Source organism: Vigna unguiculata, chromosome 9 (genome assembly GCF_037176805.1).
Source record: "Vigna unguiculata cultivar grain cowpea cultivar isolate G323 ecotype 2 chromosome 9, ASM3717680v1, whole genome shotgun sequence".
In the NCBI taxonomy this organism is placed as follows: Eukaryota; Viridiplantae; Streptophyta; class Magnoliopsida; order Fabales; family Fabaceae; genus Vigna; species Vigna unguiculata.
In genome coordinates this window covers 3,271,156-3,295,575 of record NC_140800.1, presented here as the reverse complement: position 1 = coordinate 3,295,575, position 24,420 = coordinate 3,271,156, and the positions used below count along the sequence as shown (strand labels likewise).

Genomic DNA, 24,420 nt, shown 5'->3' with positions numbered 1-24,420 from the left:
TTAAACCTTCGAAGATGAATTATTAAATGCAATATTTTAATTTATTTTGTTATAAATATAATTATTTAAAACCTTATACCAAGTTTTATGTACATATCATTATCATTAATGTTATTTTTATTAAATAAAATTAATTTAATTTTTACATACTAAAAAGAAGAATATTTAATAATTAAAAATATTTATGTTATTATTTAATGTAAAAACGATAAATATATTTTTTATTGATAATTTTTTTAAGACAAAGTTATTTCATCATAGTTATTTTTATACTTTATTATCAATAAGCATGTATTATTAGAGATGGCAAATAAACCCGTGCCCGTGGGTATCACCCGAACGCGTCCCCGTTTTGACGGGGAATCCCCGCTTTGACTGGGTATGGGTATGGGTATGGGTAATACCCGAAATTTTCAACTGGGGATGGGGATGGGGATATATATATACCCGCCCAAATACCCGTCCCCGCTTAAATTACTAAACTATTTATTATTTATTAAATAATCTAAAAAATATATATAAATAAATAATATATTTACACATAAAATATAATATAATATAATATAATATAATATAATATAATATAGTATATATACATATAAATAAAATATACTTTTATATATATATATATATATATATATATATATATATATATTTACACATATACATGTAATATAATATAATATAATATAATATAATATAATATAATATAATATAATATACATATAATATATATACATAATAATATAATATAATATATATAATAATATAATATAATATATATAATATATACGTATAAAACAAATTAATCATTTAACTAGTGAGATCTTTTATAAACAAATTTATAACATTACAAATTAATAAAAATTTAAAAGAAATATATATATATATATATATATATATATATATATATATATATATATATATATATATATATATATATATATATATATATAAAAGCATAAAATATCTACGCATATACATATAATATATATACATAATAATATAATATATATTATTATATTTATATTATTATATAATATAATATAATATATACTTAAAATAAATATATATCTATAAAAATATATATATATATATATATATATATATATATATATAAACATAAGATATCCACACATATAATATATATACATAGTAATAATAATATAATATATAATATAATATAATATATATAAATAATTATATATATATATATATATATATATATATATATATTTATAAACATAAGATATCCACACATATAATATATATACATAGTAATATATAATATAATATAATATAATATAATATAATATATATATATATATATATATATATATATAACATATTTCTCATTCTCTTTGTTTTTTGTTATACACTTTGTTTACTCTCTCAATTGTCTGGTTTGTTTTTCAAGATTTAATTTTGAAGGTAATTTTTCTTCTTCTTATTACATAATTTTTACTCTCTGTACAAATAGGTGTTCCTCAATTTCATTCTATGAAATAATTTTTAGGTTACACATTTGATTATCTTTATTTATTTATTTATTTTCATGAAAATGTTTGACTCTTATTTTGTAGCTCTTCTTTTTGTTACTTTGGTTATACACTTTTTTACTCTCTTTTAATTGTTTGGCTTGTTCTTTAAGGTTTAAGCAGATCTTCAAGGTACTTTTCCTTTTATCATAATCTTAATTATACATTTTTTTTTTCGTTATGTTATGTTCAAATGGATATTCTCAAATTTGGGTCACACATTTAATTATCTTTACTCCTTTATGATAATGAATCTGATGAAGAAGGTACATTATATTCTAGTAATTAAAATTTTCAATTTCAATTATTATATCATATCTAATTTTTCATTTTTTTTCTATGTGTAGGTGGATCGAATGCAAATGAAACCACTGATCATTTGTAAAATTAATAAATATTTTGGTTATTATAAAATTTTAGTAATGTGTAATTTTTTAGCTTTTATATAATTATTTGAATTTTATTTAGTTGTTATTTGATACTTTAATTTGAGATTTATACTATTATAATATTTTTCTTAATATTTGACATCATGAAAATCAAAAAGAGTATGTTATTTTAATATTGAATATTTTGATAGTATCATGATTTCGTTGGTGTGATTTTTAAATTTTTTTTATAAAAAATATTTAATTGATATATGGAACAATAAAAAAATGGGTATGGGTATGGGTATAAGAAAATACCCGTTACCCGGTGGGGATGAGGATGGGTCAAAAGTTGTATACCCGTTGGGTTTGGGGATGGGGATGGGGATGAATTTTTATTATGGGGATGGAGATGAGATCATGATACCCGTACCCGCCCCGCCCCGTTGCCATCCCTATGTATTATTGTTTAAATATTATTATCATAAGAAATAAAAATAAAATATATTTTTCTTAATTTAATTTTATAAATAACTAAGTAATTAGATATCAAAAAAAAGGAAAAAATAATATATAAAAAATTAATAATTTAAATATAAGTCGTTCTTTAAAATAATAAATAAATTGGAAATATATTATAATTATTTTTAATAATCGTTAAAAGGTTAAAATGTGTGTAAGGAAAAACGTTAAAAAAAACTATTTATTTATGGCTAAAATGTATCAAGAACACAAATTATGCGAACTAATTACTTTTTTATTTTAAAAATAAACTAATTTTTAAAATTATTTTTAGGGATGTTTATCGTGGTTTAAATTGATTAAGACCAAAAAAAAAATTCATGAGAGAGAATTTTTTCTATAAGGGTGTTAAGAATTTGTATCGTTAATAAATATTATATTTTAAATAATATTATTTTAAGAAATAAATATATTATTTTAAAATATTTAATTTTATTAAATGATTAAGTAATTAGAAGTCATAAAAAGATAAAATTAAAAGTGAAAAAATAGTATAGAAAACAATTAATAATATAGGCTATTCCTTAATAAATTATTATAAATTATTAAATGAGCAAGTAACTATAAATTATAAAAATATAAATTAAGAATGAAAAAATAAATAGTATAGAATAACGTAATTTATATTTTAATTATAAGTTATTCTTTAATAGTAAATATATTGAAAAGGAACTATATTTTTTGTTAATGATGATTAAAATATGTCTAGACACACACTAAAAACATGATTATTTATTTATTTTAAAAACCAAAAAAAAATTAAAATAATTTTGACGAATACATAACATAGATTAAATTGATTAACAAAATAATTTCAACTATATACATAATTGACATTTTGGAAATTGATATAAAAGTTTTAAATTTGAGAAAGTAATTATTATATATATATATATATATATATATATATATAATGGTAGAGTTTAAATTTATTGTTATTTTTACAGTAAATCAGCTTAAAAACAAATCAAATGGATAAAATAATAAAATAACGTTTTAAAGAAACTGAAATGAAATTAAAAGATAAAATTAATGAGAAGATAAAAATGAAAGTATAAAAATAATATAAAATGACCAATTAATGAAAAGTTATAAAACGGATGTAAGCCCCATTTTTTAGTCTTATGTGTGTTTGGGTCTGGCCTCTTCGTAGGCCCAGGACCAGCCCTTCTGAAGGACCCCAATACCCTGTCAGCCCCTCACATTCTCACTTACCTCTGTTTCAGAAAAACAGTTTGCTCTCATCTCTCTCTCAACGAAAGCAAAAGGGCTCTATTAGGGCATAAGTCCCCCTCCTTACCAGCTAGCTCCAATCTGCTTCGTACTCTCGGGTAAGTTGAACCTCAACTTCGTTTCCCCTTTTTCCAGTATAAGAGTTATAGTTCTGTTTTGGGTTCCTCTGATTCCCTTTTTCTCAACTCCGTGTATCTTGGTTTTCAGCTCCGTAGCTTGCTTCAGTGCCCTATTGTCTTAGTGGGTTACCGTTCCTTGTGCTAGTGTCTAAAAAGGTAAGGGAAGCTATGTTTTGAGTCTTTAAGAACCATTTCTGCATGCTTTTGGTTTGTAGCATGAATTTATGCGTGATTGATGTTTTGGATGGTATGAACTAGCTTGTTTGCGTTTTGGTATGTCGTGTTTGAGTTGTATCTCTGCTGCATGCGCGTAACAGTAGGCGAGTACTGTTATTCTCGCCCAAGCGAGCTCGTCTCGCCTAGGCGAGAATAGTTGAGACTCGCCCAGGTTCTGTTCGAGCAGCTCGTCTAGGCGGAGGGCTCTTGTTTTGAGCGACACGCTGTCTCGCTCAAGCGAGGGTGACTCGCCCAAGCGAGTTCTCGAAGAAGAACCTGGTGTGCTCTGCTCGCGTCCTCGTCCAGGCGAAGGATTTGATTTTTGGGCGAAGGGCGATCTCGCCCAGGCGAGCTAGTCTCGCCCAAGCGAGATGCTCGTTGGGTGCCACTAATACAGGTCTCGCCTAGGCGAGAAGGCCTAGCCTAAGCGAGAGAGTTGTGGTGGCTTAGGCGAAGACTTCTAGCCTAGGCGAGAATAACGCAGATTTATATGTTATATTTCTATTTCCCTTGAGTATGGTTATTTATCTCAAACGTGCATGATTACGGTGTGTTTGTATGAGTTGTGTACACTGAAAGTTGTATGTTAGCATGAGTAATATATGGAATTCTGTTTGGTTAGTTGAGAACATGCATGAGAATTAAATGTTGAGATGATAAGTGGTGGTTGTGGCATGAGAGACATGAAAACTGTATGTGATAGGCGTAATTCCATGAGTCTCGTGGGGAGACTTCATGGTGACGTGTAGTGTATATATTAAGATATGGATTCAAGTAAGGATCGCATCCCGAAACTCTAAAGGGTCAGTGAGTCTCAGGTAGAGCAATCTGACCCAAGTGGTGAGAGTGGCGGGAGGCCTTAGTCTTTGGCAGGATAATGGCCTTAGATGCTTGAAGGTTAACCTTGTGCGTGGTAGGGTGAAACCCATTGGCAATGGCTCTGCAGAGCAGTAGAGGCCACCACGAGTGCAAGCGTCCAGTGAATCCGATCTTAGTATATGTATCCGGATAATTGAGTCATAGTGTCCAGTGTGTTGGCTATAATTAGATTCTCTGTGCCTACTGTGCTGCATGATTGAACTGTGTAAATAATTGTATTTTATACCCTGATAAAAATTTACATTGCATTAGCTTGTTATGTTACTATTACATTTTCCCTTTCGCGATGATCATCCTTGGTGGGAGCAGATGGAGGAAATTCTGGGAGTAAGCCTGGTGGTAGCAGTGGTGCAGCTTAGGGGACCTGTTTGTGTGCCTTTCAGGAGTATTCTATGGCCCTAGTGCCTATTGAAATCTCTCGCTCTAGGAGTTCTTCTTTTGTTTATCTGTGAACCTTGTTGTTTCTGTTTGGGCTATGGCATGATTATATGCCTAGAAACCCTTGCACGTACATTCTTGAATGACTGTAACAGTTGGGTTTCTTATGTATGTTGTTTCAAATCTGACTGCTCTTTATTATAACTGTGTGATGTTTTATTTAGTAAATTTTATCTATTAAAATGGGATGTTACAACGGATAACATTAAGAATAAAAAATAGCATACACAAATTAGTTTACAAATAAAATAAATGGATGAAAAAGTAAAATAAATTCTATTTACATGTGACAGGAAAAGAAATTAAAAAATAAATTAAGTGAATAAAAAAGTAAAATAACTTTGTACATATAGCAACAAAATAAATATAAATGGAAAAAATAAAAAATGTCAAATGATTAAAAAAATAATTTTTAAAACACTTGTAAAAAAATAAAATGTATGATAAAATAAATTTTCAAGTATTTTTTTTTGTAAGCTATTATAATAGATAAAATGGATAATAAATTAAATTTCCTATATTGTCATAAATTATAATAAATTATAATAAATAGATTTCTTAAAGTATTTTTTTCATATATTATAGTATATATATTATAATAGATAATAAATAAAGGATTTTAATTCACAACTCCCAATAGATTTAATTAGGCATTTACTGAATTAAAAAATCTGAAACCTGGGAGATTAAATTGACTTTTGTGATTGATTTATACATTTCTATCTATATGGTAGTTTGGCTAATTATTGTTGTTCACATTACAAAACTTTAATTTAATTAAGCATAAGCTTGTTTTTCGAGGTTGGGCGCCGACAAAATCAAAATAAAGTAAGTCTTCAATTTTCAAATTAAGTTAGCGAATTGAAAGACATATATATGAACTCAAATTATTTAGGAATCAAATGCATTAAATTAAACATCATATTTTACCCTTTCCATCAAATTCACATCTATAGTTAATTGATTCATGGTCAAAAACAACCTAGAAAATTAATAGGGAAGATTTTAAGTTTTTATTTGATTATGCATTAAGTAAAGTTTAATTAAGTTTTAAATTTTCATGAATGATAATAAAAGTTATTTATCGTATTATATTAACCAATATATTAATTTTATATTAATCACATAATCTTAAATTTCTTAACACATGAAAAAAAATAATGACCATATCACTTAGTCAATGAAAAGAATAAATGACATAGATCAAATTGAAAATTTTCAAAAATTTAAATATTCAATAGACAAAAACAGAACATTAACATAAACTTAATCGAAAATTATTAAATTTATCAAGAACTTATAACTTAATTAAGTCACTGTTTAATTAGGAAAAATTTTCAAAACATATAATTAAATGTTGAAGATTGTTATTAGTTAATAAGGTTAGGAGTGGAAATTAATAAGTCTAATAGCAAACCTTCTTGCAGCATACTTTTCTGCATTAATTGATTTCACCTATATAAGTTCAATAATTTGTGAGGAAAATAGTGAGATTAAAACGGCAAAAATCATATTTGTTGAATATATTCTCAATGGTTATGTTAGCAAATGGGAACAAATCTATCATAGAAATTATTGGTGGAATCTATGTTGCTTCTTCTCAATCTTCTCATTCTCACAGAAAATATTAAAAAAAGAAAGGACAAAAATCCTAATTCCCCAAAAAAAAAAAACAAATTCAACAAATACCAAACTCCATCGAAAATGTTACAAAACCCTAAAATAAAATTGGATAAATATATGCTATCTCAGGGTATTGAATGAATGAGAAATAGGGATGGCAACGGGGCGGGGCGGGTACGGGTATCATGATCTCATCCCCATCCCCATAATAAAAATTCATCCCCATCCCCAAACCCAACGGATATACAACTTTTGACCCATCCCCATCCCCACCGGGTAACGGGTATTTTCTTATACCCATACCCATACCCATTTTTTTATTGTTCCATATATCAATTAAATATTTTTTATAAAAAAAATTTAAAAATCACACCAACGGAATCATGATACTATCAAAATATTCAATATTAAAATAACATACTCTTTTTGATTTTCATGATGTCAAATATTAAGAAAAATATTATAATAGTATAAATCTCAAATTAAAGTATCAAATAACAACTAAATAAAATTCAAATAATTATATAAAAGCTAAAAAATTACACATTACTAAAATTTTATAATAACCAAAATATTTATTAATTTTACAAATGATCAGTGGTTTCATTTGCATTCGATCCACCTACACATAGAAAAAAAATGAAAAATTAGATATGATATAATAATTGAAATTGAAAATTTTAATTACTAGAATATAATGTACCTTCTTCATCAGATTCATTTTCACTCATGAGAACATCTTTTCCTTTTAATTTTTTAACACCTACAAACACCAAATGTAGAATATTAGATGAGAATTCACAAAAAATACTAACAAAAAATATTAATAAATTTGAGTAACTTACCTAGATGGTTTGAGTTCCATATCCAACTTCTTGTACACATCAAAGCCTTTATAGTAATATGATGAAGTCGACTACGGTGAGAAGTTAATATCTGACCACCAGTACTAAAAGCAGATTCAGAAGCTACAGTTGTTATTGGAATAGCTAAAACATCCCTTGCAATTGCTTGAAGGGTTGGAAACTTTAACCCATTTGTTTTCCACCATGATAGGATATCAAATTCTTGTGTAACCGGCAAATTATCTTCTTCCAAGTAATAATCCAACTCTGTTTTCATAACTGTAGTTCTAGATTTTTTCTTTTTTGCCATAAACTCTAAAAATTCATTCGCATCATTATCAACATCCTTTCCCAACTCCAATGATGTAGCTCTATAAGAAGAAGTTTCATTCTTTTTTGATTGATATTCCAAAACCAAATCATAGCACATTTGACGAATCCTACTAAGTTTCAGATCAAAATCATTACCATACAATTTATAAAAATAATATTCTAACATGTCCATCTTGTACCTTGGATCTAAAACTGAAGCAATTGCCAATATATCATGAATAACACTCCAGTAACTTTCAAATTTCTTTAACATTTGTATTGCCATATTTTGAATGGTTATCTCAGGAGATTTAACCCAATCATTTATTGCAATCTTGATCTCACAAATCTTTGGGAAAAAGATGTTGGCAGTTGGGTATTTGGAGCCAGAAATGATTTCTGTGATGTCATTAAATAATTTTAGCCTTCGACAAACATCCTTTGCAAATTCCCACTGCATATCAGTTGGCAAAGAAGTGTATTGAGCTTCACGTTGCTTTAACCTAAAAAACACATCCTTATAACATATGGCAATATCAAGCATCTTGTAAGTAGAATTCCATCTAGTTGGGCAATCCAAACTTAACTTTTTAGTGAAAGAAATTCGCAATTGTCTAGCTGTTTCCTCAAATTTTTCCATTCTTTTAGGAGTTGCTGTCCAATATGCTACACTTTCTCGAATTTTTTCCACCCCTTCTTTTAGGACGGCTAACCCTTCTTTCACAATCAAATTAAGGATATGTGCTGAACAACGCATATGAAGCAAAGACCCTTTCTTAATGAGTGTGTCCAACTTCAACTTATCCTTAATTTTTTCAATCATGCTATCATTTGTGCTGCAGTTGTCTAAAGTGATAGTAGACAATTTTGTATCAATATTCCAATCGAACAAACAATCAACTAATACATTGCAAAGTCGATCAGCTGTGTGAGGTGCGGGAACATAAATGAACCTATAAATTAAGCAATATTTTGTAAGACATATAATCTTTCTAGAGGTGCATAAAAAAAATTACTAGAAAATTTATAAATTAAAAAAGGTGTACCTCAAAATTATATTTTGTAATGTCCAATTGTCATCAATATAGTGAGCTGTGATAGACATATACCCTTTCTTTTGATTGCTTGCAGTCCACATATCCGATGTAATTGCTATTCTTCCTTTATTTGTATCTATCAACTTCATAACAACTTGTTTTTCATGTTCATAGATGCCGAGTATCTCTTTCTTTATCGTATTTCGTGAAGGAAGTTGAAATAATGGTTGAATTGTTGTCACGAATCTAATAAAACCAATATGGTCCACTATTGACAATGGATATTCATGCAATATAATCATTGTTGCAAGTTCCCTCTTGGCATTTTCTTCATTATAAGCTCCACAAGCCAATTCCTTTTTGCCACTTGAAATCTTAGAAAAAAGTGTTTTTTGTCCCCCTTTTCCTTTTGCTAAAGCCTTCTTTTGAATACATATGTTTGTATGATGGTGCAGTGCTTTGTTCCATTCTTTGTTTCTCCACCAAGCAGTTTCTTGCAATAGTTACATTTAGCTTTGTATTTTCCATCAACTTTTATCTTTTCAAAGTGTTCCCACACAACACTTTTCAATTTCCCTTTCTCAGGCTCTACTTGTGTTGTTGAATGTATTTCATCATGAACTTCTGAAGGTGTTTGCGTAGATGGATTCAATGGAGATTGACTGTCATTATTGGAACTTTGAAAGGGAGTTGGTTGTTGTGAACACTGTGGTGGACTTGGTACCTGCAAATCTTTATCTCCTGTGCTCATTTTCTCTAGAAACTAACATACGTAACAAAAAAAAATCAAACAAAGTAAAAAGGTTAATTTCTTTTTTAACAAAATATAAAAGGAAAACCAATAATCAAGTTTAAAAATATTTCAAATATTTTTTATACTATTAAAAATTTATATTATACCACTTAAACGAAATAGCACAAATAACAAAATTAAATTAATAATAATTCAAATTTAAACATAGATTCTTCATCTTTTGATCTTGAATTAAATTAAGGATTTATGCAATTGAGCACTTAAAATTGAGAATTAAACATTATCATGTAACAAAAAATAAATAATAAATAAAATTATCATAAAGGAGTAAAGATAATTAAATGTGTGACCCAAATTTGAGAATATCCATTTGAACATAACATAACGGAAAAAAAAATGTATAATTAAGATTATGATAAAAGGAAAAGTACCTTGAAGATCTGCTTAAACCTTAAAGAACAAGCCAAACAATTAAAAGAGAGTAAAAAAGTGTATAACCAAAGTAACAAAAAGAAGAGCTACAAAATAAGAGTCAAACATTTTCATGAAAATAAATAAATAAATAAAGATAATCAAATGTGTAACCTAAAAATTATTTCATAGAATGAAATTGAGGAACACCTATTTGAACATAACCATGTACAGAGAGTAAAAATTATGTAATAAGAAGAAGAAAAATTACCTTCAAAATTAAATCTTGAAAAACAAACCAGACAATTAAGAGAGTAAACAAAGTGTATAATAAAAAACAAAGAGAATGAGAAATATGTTATATATATATATATATATATATATATATATATATATATAATATTATATTATATTATATTATATATTATATTACTATGTATATATATATTATATGTGTGGATATCTTATGTTTATATATATATATATATATAATTATTTATATATATTATATTATATTATATGTTATATTATTATTACTATGTATATATATTATATGTGTGGATATCTTATGTTTATATATATATATATATATATATATATATATATTTTTTTTTTTTTTATAGATATATATTTATTTTAAGTATATATTATATTATATTATATAATAATATAAATATAATAATATATATTATATTATTATGTATATATATTATATGTATATGCGTAGATATTTTATGCTTTTATATATATATATATATATATATATATATATATATATATATATATATATATATATATATATATATATATATATATATATATATATATATATATATTTCTTTTAAATTTTTATAAATTTGTCATGTTATAAATTTGTTTATAAAAGATCTCACTAGTTAAATGATTAATTTGTTTTATACGTATATATTATATATATTATATTATATTATTATGTATATATATTATATGTATATGTATATTATATTATATTATATTATATTACATATATATATATGTGTAAATATATATATAAAAGTATATTTTATTTATATGTATATATACTATATTATATTATATTATATTTTATGTGTAAATATATTATTTATTTATATATATTTTTTAGATTATTTAATAAATTATAAATAGTTTAGTAATTTAAGCGGGGACGGGTATTTGGGCGGGTATATATATATATCCCCATCCCCATCCCCATCCCCAGTTGAAAATTTCGGGTATTACCCATACCCATACCCATACCCAGTCAAAGCGGGGATTCCCCGTCAAAACGGGGACGGGTTCGGGTGATACCCACGGGCACAGATTTATTTGCCATCTCTAATGAGAAACCTTAATGAACTTTCAACTTTGAGTTGCACTTTCTTTATTTTTCTGCTCTTTTGTTAAATACAAACAAAATATAAAATCATCTTCTTAATTTCTTTAAACAATGTTAATTATTTGGTTAAGAAATACATATTATTTGCATGAATGCTATTTTAGCATGCAAACTCAATCTATCACACTCCTATAACCTTATTTAATAACAATCTTCAATACTTGATTATATTTCTTGAAATTCTTTTCTAATTAAATAGTGACTTAATTAAATTTTAAATTCATGATAAATTTAACTATTTTCAATTAAGTCTGTATTATTATTTTTTATTTAATGAATATTAAAAATTTTGATATTTTTCAATTGGGTTCATATCATTTAATTTTTCTGTTAACAAAATATATGTATTGTTTTCTATTAAGTAAGGTACAAGAGAATATCTTATATACACAAGTTTTAGAAAGTAAAAAAATACTTTAAATATACATGAACTTTGGAATATAGGAGTTAAGTAATAGGTGATCTTAAGAATTATTAAAGGTTTCATTTTAACCCTAAGTTAAATGATAAAGTAGTTAGTCCATTATAATGGCCTTGATGATATTTAGTCCAAATAAGAAGGCTAAATTCATATGATCATTTTAAAATGATTTTTATTTAACTATTTATAAAAAAATAGTTATGCTGCTCTTGATTAAAATATCTCTTAATTAAAATTTCGTTAGAATAATAATCCATGTTGCAAAACCTCTTAATAAAACAAGATCTTATAGAACCACACTTTGCAAAACCTTATCACAAGAATAATTTGATCTTCCCATCAAGCACACACACATTCAATAATTACAAAAAATGAACAATATAGAGATGTTCTTGTATAAAAGAGTTATATGTTCTTGTATTGTTTTTTTTTCCTATTAAACACTCAATATAGAGGTACTATTATATACATTATAGTTATTATCAAAATCATTTGTTTTAGATTGTCATTATTTAAATGTTGATGTAAATTATATATAATATTCTTGTTTGTTATTATAAAGACAGTTAATTATTTGAAATGTCAAATATTTTTATTGGATAGTCAATCTTCCATGCAAGGATATTTATGAAGTCATAACGTGTGAAATTATTGGAATTATCCGTAAAAGCCCTAAAAGAAGGTCAACACAAAGACCTACTTGTTGACTCCTTCAAGAGATGCTTATAAACCAAAAAAGAAATAGTTTTTTTTTTTTTTTTTTTGGAGTGACTAATTGATGAAGAATATTTAATGATACAATTAATTCTTCGACAACCATTTTCTCTCTTAATTTAAAAGAATAATACTCTTTTTTTGTAAATATATTCATTTGTTTGATAAGATGTAAACCAATACCGAAGTAATTTTAGTCGAAACATGAAAAGTCTTTATTATGCTCCCTGCTAAAAGTCAAATACAAGGAGGAACAAGTCAAGAGTGACTTAGAAAATATACTTATATCTTGTAATCTACATTTATATATAAAAATTGTTTTTAATTTTTAAGGCAAGACTTTTTTAAGGTGTTAAATAATGATTTGAGTTGATTTTTAAATTATTTATATTATTTGATATATTATAATTTAAATGTCAGTATAAAATATTAATTTAATATGTAAAAATATTTGACAATGTTAGATTAAAAGTATTATATCTATTTAATTTTGAATTTTAAAAATTAAAATATATCAAAATTTGAGATATTCAATTTTAAGTCTAAGTTTAAGAATTAAAAACAAATTTAACATAAAATTAAAATAAATATATTTCTATTTGTATCCTTTAAACGACCATTAATTTAAATTTAATTATTTTATCATTTTATTCTTTTAATAATTACTTTTTCAAAATCAAATAATTATTTATAATAAAATGTTTAATAATAAAAATTATACAAATTATTTTTAGTTTAGTAAAATTTTGGTAGAATAAAAATAAAGTGGACATATGTGCATGTATGTCTTCTCTTAAGTTATAATTAAAATTGATTGTCTACCAAAATTTATACCGTAAAGTGGTGTAAAAATATTTTGTAAGTATATATATATATATATATATATATATATATATATATATATATACTACGGACATACAAGCATTATCGCGCATGTGTGTATGCATTTTTTAAATATGCGTGATATTATATTAATAGGTGATGATAATATAATGTTATTAAGTTAATATATAAAATAAAGTGAAATATATAAGAAAATATGAGAAAATAATTATTGATAAATAAAAAAAAAAGTTATAAAAATAACGGTCAATTTTCAAAAATTTAATAAATAATTATATTTTAAAGGGTAAAATTGATATTTTGAAATGTGGACACAAAAGAGGAATCATCTTTATATATTACTAGTGTAAACACAGGCGCTATCGCGCCTGCGTGTACACATTTTTCGAATTATATTTATAATTGATGATATTGTAATGTTATTAAGTTAATGAACAAAATAAAAGTATATTTATAAAAATTAAAGTGAAATGTATGGAGAAAATATGAAAAAAATAATTGTTGATGAATAGTATGAGAAAAAAGAAAAAGGAGATAAATAAATAGTTTTATAAAAACTTGTAAAATTAACCGTTAATTTTTAAAAATTTAATAAATAATTAAATTGTAAAGGGTAAAATTGGAATTATGAAATGTGGACACAAAAGAGGGAATCCCCTTTATATATAGTTATAGATTATATTATATATATATATATATATATATATATATTCTTTTTTAGACTTTTCTTATATTATTTTTTGAACATGTGAAGGTAGTACCGTAAAAAATTAAAAGAAAAGTTTGAAACATAATTTAACTTTTTGCTGTGTTTACACCAGATATGTGACAGTATGTTATCATATTATATTATTATTACATTCTAATTAAATGTTACTTTTACTTGATATTATCAATTTTGTTAAATATTTGATATTAATAATTTTAATGTTCCTTATTTAATATCACAATATATCATCACATATATAAAATAAACTTCTATACCCTATGAATTACAATATTGGCCAGACTATAAATTCTACCAATCCGACCAAATTTAATTACACTGACCAATCCAAGTCAACTTAACTATATTTTAATTAATTATGAGTTTAGTTTGTATTTATTTCAATTACACATTATAGTCATGTTTAGAATCGTATTCATCACTATAAAAATTAATTAGTTTAACCTATCTCGAGGTACAAATATAAATAATTATAAATATAAATATATATATATATATATATATATATATTGTATCCATAACCTTAAACCAGCATCTTTGATAGCAAACATTAATTATTTCTTATCATTTGTGATTATTCTATCATTGTTTATTGTTGTTATTCATTCAACATTATCATTTATCTAATTAGGTGTTAGTTCAACTAGTCTACACTTCTTTTTCCTCTTTATTATGCTCTTCTCTTTTCCTTCATTTTCCATTTTTAATATTTCATTATCTATTATTAATGTTTATCGCGCATTTTAAGTAATTATTAACTTTGTGCGATACATGTAATAAGTCTCTTGGACATGTGTTGTGTTTTTTTCAACGATAGTATTGAATCTAGATAGACAAATAATTCTACCAGAATTGTGTATCATTTTATATTTAATCTAAATTAATAAATACAAAAGCATGTGTAGTATTTAGCTTGGATTAAGATATTTATATGAGTAGTTTTGGAATTGAGAAAGGAAAAATAATTATCTAGATGACGTAAGTGTATCCAAATAAAGAAGAATAAATAAAATGGGAATAACATGTGGATATTGAATATTGAATATGCATCATATCATCACCAATATTATAGATTGTACAGAATACTGCTAAATGTTAAGACACAGCAGGGTCCAAGCGTGAGCGTCACTGTCAAATCTTACGTATTCTCTCTCTCCTCTCTCTCTCTCTCTCTCTCTCTTCAGTTCTCAGAGAGAAGAATTCATACGACAGCCTTCGCTCCAGAGATTCCATTCAAGCTTCGATCTTTATCACACTCTCTCTCTCTGGGTCTACCTCGTTTTCTTCTTTCAATCTCACCCAAAAGAAAAAAAAAATGTTTCGGTTTACCAAGGTAAGATTTTAGAATGATAATGTTGTCGTTAACATTACTCTTAATAAACTACGCAATAATTTGACTGCTAGAATTTTTAATATATTGCAAGAAAAAAAGGTGAATTTTGCTCTCCACTCGCTTTTGGGTCGCGCATTGATTTTACAAGCTTCGTGCTTTTCAAGTTTCGCTGTTGTTTTTCTTCTTTCTCGTCGAAGGTTGGAGATGCGTTAGAACTTGGAATCATTATTAAACTCGGTTTTTTTTTTTTTAATTTGTTGTCCTTCGATTTCTGTGACCAGATGTTATGCTGCTGCAGGTTATCCAAGTACGGTTGGACATTTAAATTTAAGTTTTGACGTGAATTGAAGATTGTTAAACGGGGTTTTTGTTTGGTTTGATTTGGTTTGGTTTGGTTTTATTCAATGTATGTGCGAGTTGGCCGAATTTGGTCAATTATCTTTGGCATCTTGGACGGTTGCTTCTTTTGTTTTTGTTTTTCGTAATTTTGTTTAGAAAAGGTTAATGATGTTGTCTGTGAAGCAGTACCTTCATAGCCTCATATTATCATCTACAATGCATCATTGACTGATTTTTTTTAGTTTTTGTTTTTGGGTCTTTGAGCTTTGGGTAGCTGTTTCCTGAGTACAATATAAAAAAGTTCCCTTTTATGGAAATGGGATCTGCTTTTTCCCAACTCATAAAAAAAATAAGAATAAAACTGATTATTAGAAGCTATAATAATAGTAACAATATGCTAACAGTCTGATTCCTCTGGAAAAGGAACTCATGGAGGTCATGATTTCTCCTACACTGCTTGTTGTCTCATCTGCCCAAATGCCATAAACAATTCCAAAATTGGTCATGTTTTGTCTCTCTGTTGTGGTTAGTGCAGGCCGTTGCAGATAGGGGCTATGATTATTAGTATGGATAAATTCATTAAAAAATGACTATGGTGTATTATTTTTATGTATACTAATAGGACTTTCTCACCCTTTGTTATATCTTCTCATCTCAGTTTCCACATGATGCAGGCCTGAATTTGCTTCCTGAGATTCAAAGAGAGGAATGGAGGGTGACACATTCTCTGGCCTTGCCAATGGTGGTGCTCAGATTGATGCCAACATCATGCAGACATTTCAAAAGAGCTTTGTTCAAGTCCAGAGCATTTTTGATCAGAACAGGCTACTCATCAATGAGATAAACCAGAACCATGAGTCTAAGGCCCCTGATAACCTCACCAGAAATGTAGGTCTCATTAGGGAGCTCAACAACAATATCAGAAGAGTGTATGACCTATATGCTGATCTTTCAAGTTCCTTTACCAAATCCATTGAAGTTACTTCAGAGGGGGATTCCAGTGGTGGTGTGAAATCAGATGGGAAGTTAGGCCACAAGAGACACAGGCCTGTGTAGACACTTGTTTTCCCTGTCATTCTTTTGCTTGATGGAGAACTACAACAAGTGTTGAAGGCTAGAACACAAGGTTAGAAGATTCAGTAGTTGAAGAAGCTCTACATCTACATCACTTATTGCTTATATTCCAAATAAAAAATTATATATTGATTTTTATCTACAATTCTCTCATTGTAATTTGTAACCATGTAATTTGGGATCTAATAGAAGTCTAGCATGGTTGTGCAACTAATTCAATCATGCTACTGTTGTTTGAAGTGGAAATAAGAGAGTCTTTCATATTTTTTTTAACTCATTTTTTTCTTTGATCCTGTCATGAGCTTGATTTTATGAGCCTATGAGGTATATCTTTCTGCTTCTAACTTTTTCTCTGTCAAATGGAGCAAGAGGGTCTTCTTAAATCTTTGTTCATGATTCCTTTTGATGGGAACCTGTCATCATAACTTTATTTCCTTTGCAAGTTCAACCCAAAATGTTGATCTAGTTCTCACTTTGGCTAATAGCTGAAATTGAGAATTGGTGGTTGATACTGTTTTAGGTTCACTCCCATGTAACCAGAGCTTCTTTACTGAAAAATACTGTTCCTGATTTTAATATTCCTTTGTGTCCTTGCGGGTGTAAGACAGGGAAGAGTACACAGATACATATAGATACATATATACATACAGGAATACATGTGCGTGAAGATGCCCTGAAACAGTGTGAAAAAAGCAGCTTTAGTCTATCTTTTTGGTTCCCAATCACACACCACCACAGGAACAGAATCTCAGATAAGAAACGATGTGCTTTTGACATAAATTTTTAATCTTTATACCAAATCAATGGTATTGGCTGGAAACTTAAAGTATTATATATGGACAGTGATGTATCAACACCCATTTGTTAATAAATACTCATAGACACAAAGAATTAGGAGAAATAAGTATCTACATGATATGATCAAGAAATATAAATTAAGGTGTCTACTGTTGAATTATCTGAAAATTATTATTCAAACTAAGCTCTACAGTACCTTGAATCAGATATATGTAAAGAATAATGATCACAACACAACCCTTGGATATACCCCAAGTGGTACCAGAGAAAATATCATACGATGTGATGAGAAAGAAAATGAAAATGAAAAGGGGTGAATAATGAAAGTTAAAATTGGAATGTAAAAAAAGACAGAGTTTGATACGGAAATACAAATAGTGGCCCCAACAACAAGACAAGGGACCCAAAGGTTCTCTTTTTTGAGATGAAACTGAACTTCTCCATGCTTATCTCTTTCTTCTGAGGTTCATACTCTTTTACTATTCAATTATTTATTTCCCTTCTTCCTTTCTATTCGGCAATTGTTTTTATACAATGCATATGCATCATAACTGATAAGACGCATGACAAAAGAAAGAAAAATACAAAACTTTTATCACTAAAACTGTGTAATTTCTGTGTAAAATGTTTAGGTGAGTTATACTTCAGATACATAATTTTATTACCTGACAAAAACTGAGCAAAGAAAACTCTTTTTTTAATGAAAGTTAAATGGAAGTTTGTGATTTAAAAGGTGTCCATATATTTTTTCTTAACGTAGAGACTCATCATTCTCATCAGCAAAATTCTTGTATCTAACTGAAATTGAAGCTTAAGTTGTGTAGAATACGAGCATAACATTTACCTACTGTACCAAAGATTGTTAGTATTTGCTGTTTTTATAGCAGTGATGCAAAAAATGTGCTGAGGGACAAAGCTCATAGTTGGTAATTCTCTGGCTTGGATTTCTCTCTCTCCCTGATTGAGCAGATGTCTTTGTTGGAGGACCCTGTGAGTGGCAGCCTAATTTCCTGATCTCAGTAAATTGGCCCACATGAGTGATTGCTGAAAATGGCCTGTTTCTGGTTTAGATTTTGCACATACAAAAAATAGTACCTTTTTCCTTATCTACAAAATTGATCCCTCTGTCCGTACCCCATATTCACAATCAATTTACTTGGACATCAAACTATAATTGTTCCACCATCATCATTATGTGTGTGTCCATACCCTGAGAGCATTCCTTGGCCTTACATTCAAGAAATCCAATGTTAACATATATAAATAGAAAGACCCGTAAATTTATTGAAAATAATACTACGATCTCTTACATAGAATTATTTACGACTTATTTTTGTTAGAAAAACTTCTGCAAGTATGATCACTTCACTTTCTCTCAAGCCTCACATGTGAAAGTGTCTTTTTCCTGTTACACACTGGTTTGTCTGACAAGTTTTTTCATGGTATGAGGATCAAATCAAAATTTTCAGCTTATGTTAACATATAGATTGATTATTACACTGCAAAATTTAGTAGTAAAAAGGAGGGAGAATGATTGTATGAGTAACAAACACATCTTGGGTGACATAACTCTATGCAGATGTGTTAATGATTAAGCTATATATATTAAACAGAGGAAATTAAAAAGGGTTGGGGGAGGTTTTGGGAAGTGTGCCAAAAAAATGCATAAGCATGCTAAGTTTGAGGTAGTGATGAAGGGGTGTGGAAAAATGAGATATATAAAAAATGGTTTGGTCCCTACACAGGCCAAGACAAATTAAACATTGTCTAGTACATAACATGTGCAGTGGGAATCTACTTTTGCCTTTCTTTCCCTTTGTTCCTTGCATTTCCAGCAAATAGGTTGGAAAGGAGGTCATCTCTAGTTTGCCCTAATAAAGTCATTTCATAATAATACTAATAATAATAATAATGCAACCCATTGATATCTACATCATTGGTTGGACCATCACACTAATTCTACTATAATAATCCATGCCCCATGCCGCAAAGGTGTTTGATTATATGACTAAATGACACTAACAATAATTTCATAGTTTTAGTAACTTTGATATCCTCTTTTTAAATCAAAACTGAACTGCATTTAGTTTATGGAGACTTATCAAATGTGTATACTTTTAAGAATATTAATAAACTTTATAACGTTGACCTCCCTTGCTGATCCTCAAAGGTTCCCAAATTATGTTTTTAGGGTTTTATATTGGACCGTCTCGTGCAATCATGTCACAACATAAAGAATTTTATATATATAAACTGAAAATGTTTGTGTAGTTAAAATAAATAAATAATATGTTTACACCTATTCGTGTTTTGTTTTCTTTATTTCTTAAAAACTGAAAGCATGATTTATTTAAAAAAAAATATGTTAATTTTTTATTATTATTATAGGACTATTTATGTATTTTACTCCCTTTTTGACTTGTCAAATTAAACAGGAAGACACATCTCAAATTTTCATTTATTTTTATTCATCCAAACAGTATATGTTATTTTTATTTTATTTTTCTTGTATTCTTATTATTCATAGTTTATTTCTCTTAATTTTACTTGTAACTAAACAAATCATTTCGAAAAAGAATTCACTCTTTGGCATGATATGCTTCGTACATGCTCCTTTATAGTTTTGTTTTTTTTCTCTCCCTTCAACCAAAGGGAAAAAGTTGCTCACCCTCTTAATTTTTTTTTCCATCACTTCTTTATTTTAAGCAATCTCATTAAAACATCACGTTTAGAAATACAAAATTAATATAATATTTATTATAAGTTATTGAATATTTATATTAATTAAAAATATGATCGAAATAAAATATATAATAAAAATATATTCTCTCGTGTCTTTATTATATGATATTTTTAAATAAGAATACAAAAACAATTTAGTTAAAGTTTCTTAAAAAATATTATCAACATACTAAATTAATCTTTATTATTAATCACCTCTAAAAATTCTTACTGCTTATTAATATAAAACACATAAATCATAATATTTAATGAAAGAAATGTAAAATTACAAAAAAATAAAATAAAATACTTTATAAAATGACCAATACTTTTGTAAAGTGTGTCTAATAATAACCAGAGAGAGTAATTTTTTTTAAATTAAATTAGGGAAAGATACTACCACCACTTTCTTGTGTGACAATAATTGCATGTGAATGCTTAATTAAACGTCAAATCTTATATTGGATTCGCTTACTCTTTTTATTTTTATAAAAGTTTTATCTTGTAACTTCAATGTGGGCGGGCCTAATTCCATTAATAGGTCCATTGCAGCAAGTTATTGTTACTTTTGACTTTTGGTATTTTGGAGCACATAATATGTTACTTCTTCAAGCATATGTATTTAATTGTTATTTTTAAATTTAAAGATAATATTACTTTTTTTGTTGTTTATATTTTTATCCTTTATTTAATATTTAATTAGTTTACATATATTAGAACAAAGTAATGATATAAAATCAAACATGTATACGTGTAATGATGGAGTTGTGGCATTAAGTGAGATAACTATATTAAGTAATTTAGCTAAATGATCATCAGTTTCAACATAAATAAGATTGGTGATATGTTTTATGTGAAACTAGAATTTGGCACAACTTTCAACATTTGATCCTCATTCATGTGTCCTGAGGCCCAAAAGGCTCACAAGCCAAAAAAGTTCTTAAGGTAAAAAAAGTCTCCTATTGAAAAAGTTTATAAAAAGTGAAAATGCCCATAAAAGTCCTTTGGGTATTTTTTTTAATATGAAAAAATGTTATTTTTTAAAAATATATTATTGAACATTCAGCTCAGGTTGAAGTGTATTGACCTTTCGTTTGGATCGATCCATCTTGACCTTTGGTCCAGACCAACCTGTCTTGGCCTATGGTTAGGATCGACCAATCTCGATCTTCGGTCTGGACCGATCTGTTTCAACCTTTGGGCTAGACCAACTAATGTCGATCTTCGTCTGTGCTAACCTGTCTCGACTTTCAGCCCGAACTGACCAATCTCGATCTTTAGTCCAGGGTGACCCGTCTCGATCTTAACTTGTATTAGACAATCTTGATTTTCAACTCGAGCAAACCTATCTTGATCTTCAGCTTGGGGTGACTCGTCTTGACCTTCAGCTTAGAGTGACTCGTCTTGACCTTCGGCCTTAGCTAGCATGTCTTGACCTTCTACTTTTGTCAGCCTGTCTTAACCTTCGACCTATAATTTTTTCTTGGCCCGACTTGATTCAACTTTCAGTTCGAGTTAACTCGACTTAAATTTCGGCTTAGGTAGACTTGAATCAAGCTTCAAACCAATATGACTTTGTTCAACCTTTGATGCAGGTTAAATGTATTATTTTAAAAAGTTAATTAAAGTTAAATAGGGTCAAACTCACTTTAACCATGACCATGACCATGATTGTAACCCACTTTATAAGAGAACTTTGGGGTTGTGTTTGTCTTTTGACACCCTCATATGTTCATCCTATAAAAAGAAAAACTTATTCAAATATAGACTAAGACAGAACATGACCATGAATTAAATTGAGACCTCTAATAATGATAATTATAAGCAAGTTCTAATGGTTTACAAGAGCGATGCGTACTTGTTGCTTACATAATCATAGATTGTATTGGTACAATAGTTTTATAAATTGGAACATTCTGATAATTCTGTGATACACAATAATGTCTTTTATGTCAAATATTTTCATGGAAGAGTATTGATATGAAATAAAACATGTATAACAATAAAGTTATGTCATTTATGAAGTTTTAAGAAAATAATTAGTGTGGTTTGGTTAATTATCTACAAGCAACAAGTAAATTAATCAACCCTCGTTCATTTTATAAATTGTAACCAAGTTTTCAGTAATTCCTGAAAAAACTCAACATAATTGTTCAGAAATTTTCTTCTATATAATTTTTTTTTTGAGTTCATACTTAATTTATAAAACTAAAAATGTATTAAAATAGTAATTATTTACTAGATATAATCATAAAAGAAATATGCATTAGCACTTTTCAAAATTAAATCAATTTCCGGACTATATTTTTTTAATATTTATTGATGTTAGTACTTCATGTCGTGGTATAAATAATATGAATGGGCTAATAGTTTATATATGTTAATCGATTTAACTTAGATTTTCAATTAAAAAAATTAATTGATTCAAATTACTAATTAGTATCAAAATTCGTAATCATATATTACACAAGATAAAATATGCATATTTATGAAATTACACTGCATAAAAATTTTATAATATATATATGGTTAAATCATTTCCCTAGTCCTATTTTTGTAAAGAAATCTCAAGTAGATTAACTTCTTTTTTTTGTCTCAATTAGGTATTTATTTTGTAAAGTTTATTGCAATTAAGTTCTTCCTGTTAGTAGTAGACTAACATTGTTAACTATTTGCCATGTGTCAGCATGTGATTGTTTTAATTTTTTGTATTTTTTTGAAAATAAAAATTGTCACATGTCAAGCTGCTGTTGTGTCACGTGACAGAGACGGTGCGATATGGCAATAACAGTGTCATGTGTCACTATTTGATGTGAAAAGTCTCCTTGTAGTCCCTTTATTTGTTATTTTGTCTCAATTTAATCATATTTTTTTTAAGACTGAATCAATTTTATTCCTATATCAATTTTTTATATAAATTTTACAATGGTATTTTTATTATAATTGATATTTTTAACAAAATTAAGTTTATTTAAATGTATATTTTGCATTGTACTTTATTTAAATTTTATTTTAAATATTTATATATCTATAATTTATAGATAAATGTTAGAGTTATTTTAAAAATAACACCTTTATAAATTCAAATATGAAATTTTAAAACAATTTAAAATAAATATATTTATTTAAAATTTTACAATTCAATTTATAAAGTTATTATTTTTAAACCAACTCTAACATTTGCTTATAAATTATTGATATATAAGTATTTGAAATAATATTTAAATAAAGTTCAATATAAAATAAGAACTTAATCTTGTTAAAAATATCATTGTGACATTTATATAAAGGTTAAATTTTGTCTCGATTTGAATATGGATGAGATTGCTCCATATTTAAAAAAATTAGACAAAATTAAGACAAAATAACAAATACATGGACTAAATTGAGAATTTTCACATTCAATAGGGATAAGTGGCATTACCACTAACACATCACACTTCCACTGTCACATGGGACAACGTCATCTTGACACGTGATAATTTGTATTTATTTTTTAATTATAAAAAAATAAAAATAAAAACACGTGTTGACTAACACGTGATACATAATTAACGCGGTCAATTTACTATTAACTGAAAGAACTTAATTGGAATAAAATTTTTAAAATAAAAACCTAATTGAGATAAAAAGAAAGATACCTACTTCAGATTTCTCTATGAAAATGGAACCAATGGAATATTATATATATATATATATATATATATATATATATATATATATATATATATATTATATATATATATATATATTTTTTTT

The 24,420-nt window shown here is 27.0% G+C and overlaps 1 long non-coding RNA gene and 1 pseudogene across 5 annotated transcripts; both read left to right on the top strand.

Moving 5' to 3' along the window:
• The first annotated feature begins 3,653 nt into the window (after positions 1–3,653).
• LOC114162413 (uncharacterized) lies at positions 3,654–5,388 on the top strand. The gene is made up of 3 exons (XR_003599195.2): positions 3,654–3,759; positions 3,869–3,936; positions 5,185–5,388. It is a non-coding gene; the product is annotated as an uncharacterized LOC114162413 (long non-coding RNA).
• A 10,103-nt stretch (positions 5,389–15,491) lies between these two features.
• Positions 15,492–17,415, top strand: LOC114162412 (protein ELF4-LIKE 3 pseudogene; annotated as a pseudogene). 4 transcript variants are annotated; one of them, XR_014984474.1, is made up of 2 exons: positions 15,492–15,729; positions 16,743–17,415. The product of XR_014984474.1 is annotated as a protein ELF4-LIKE 3 pseudogene, transcript variant X1 (transcript). The 4 variants fall into 4 exon arrangements; XR_014984475.1 differs by lacking the exon at positions 15,492–15,729 and adding an exon at positions 15,773–15,926; XR_014984476.1 differs by lacking the exon at positions 15,492–15,729 and adding an exon at positions 15,887–16,036.
• Positions 17,416–24,420: the final 7,005 nt, after the last annotated feature.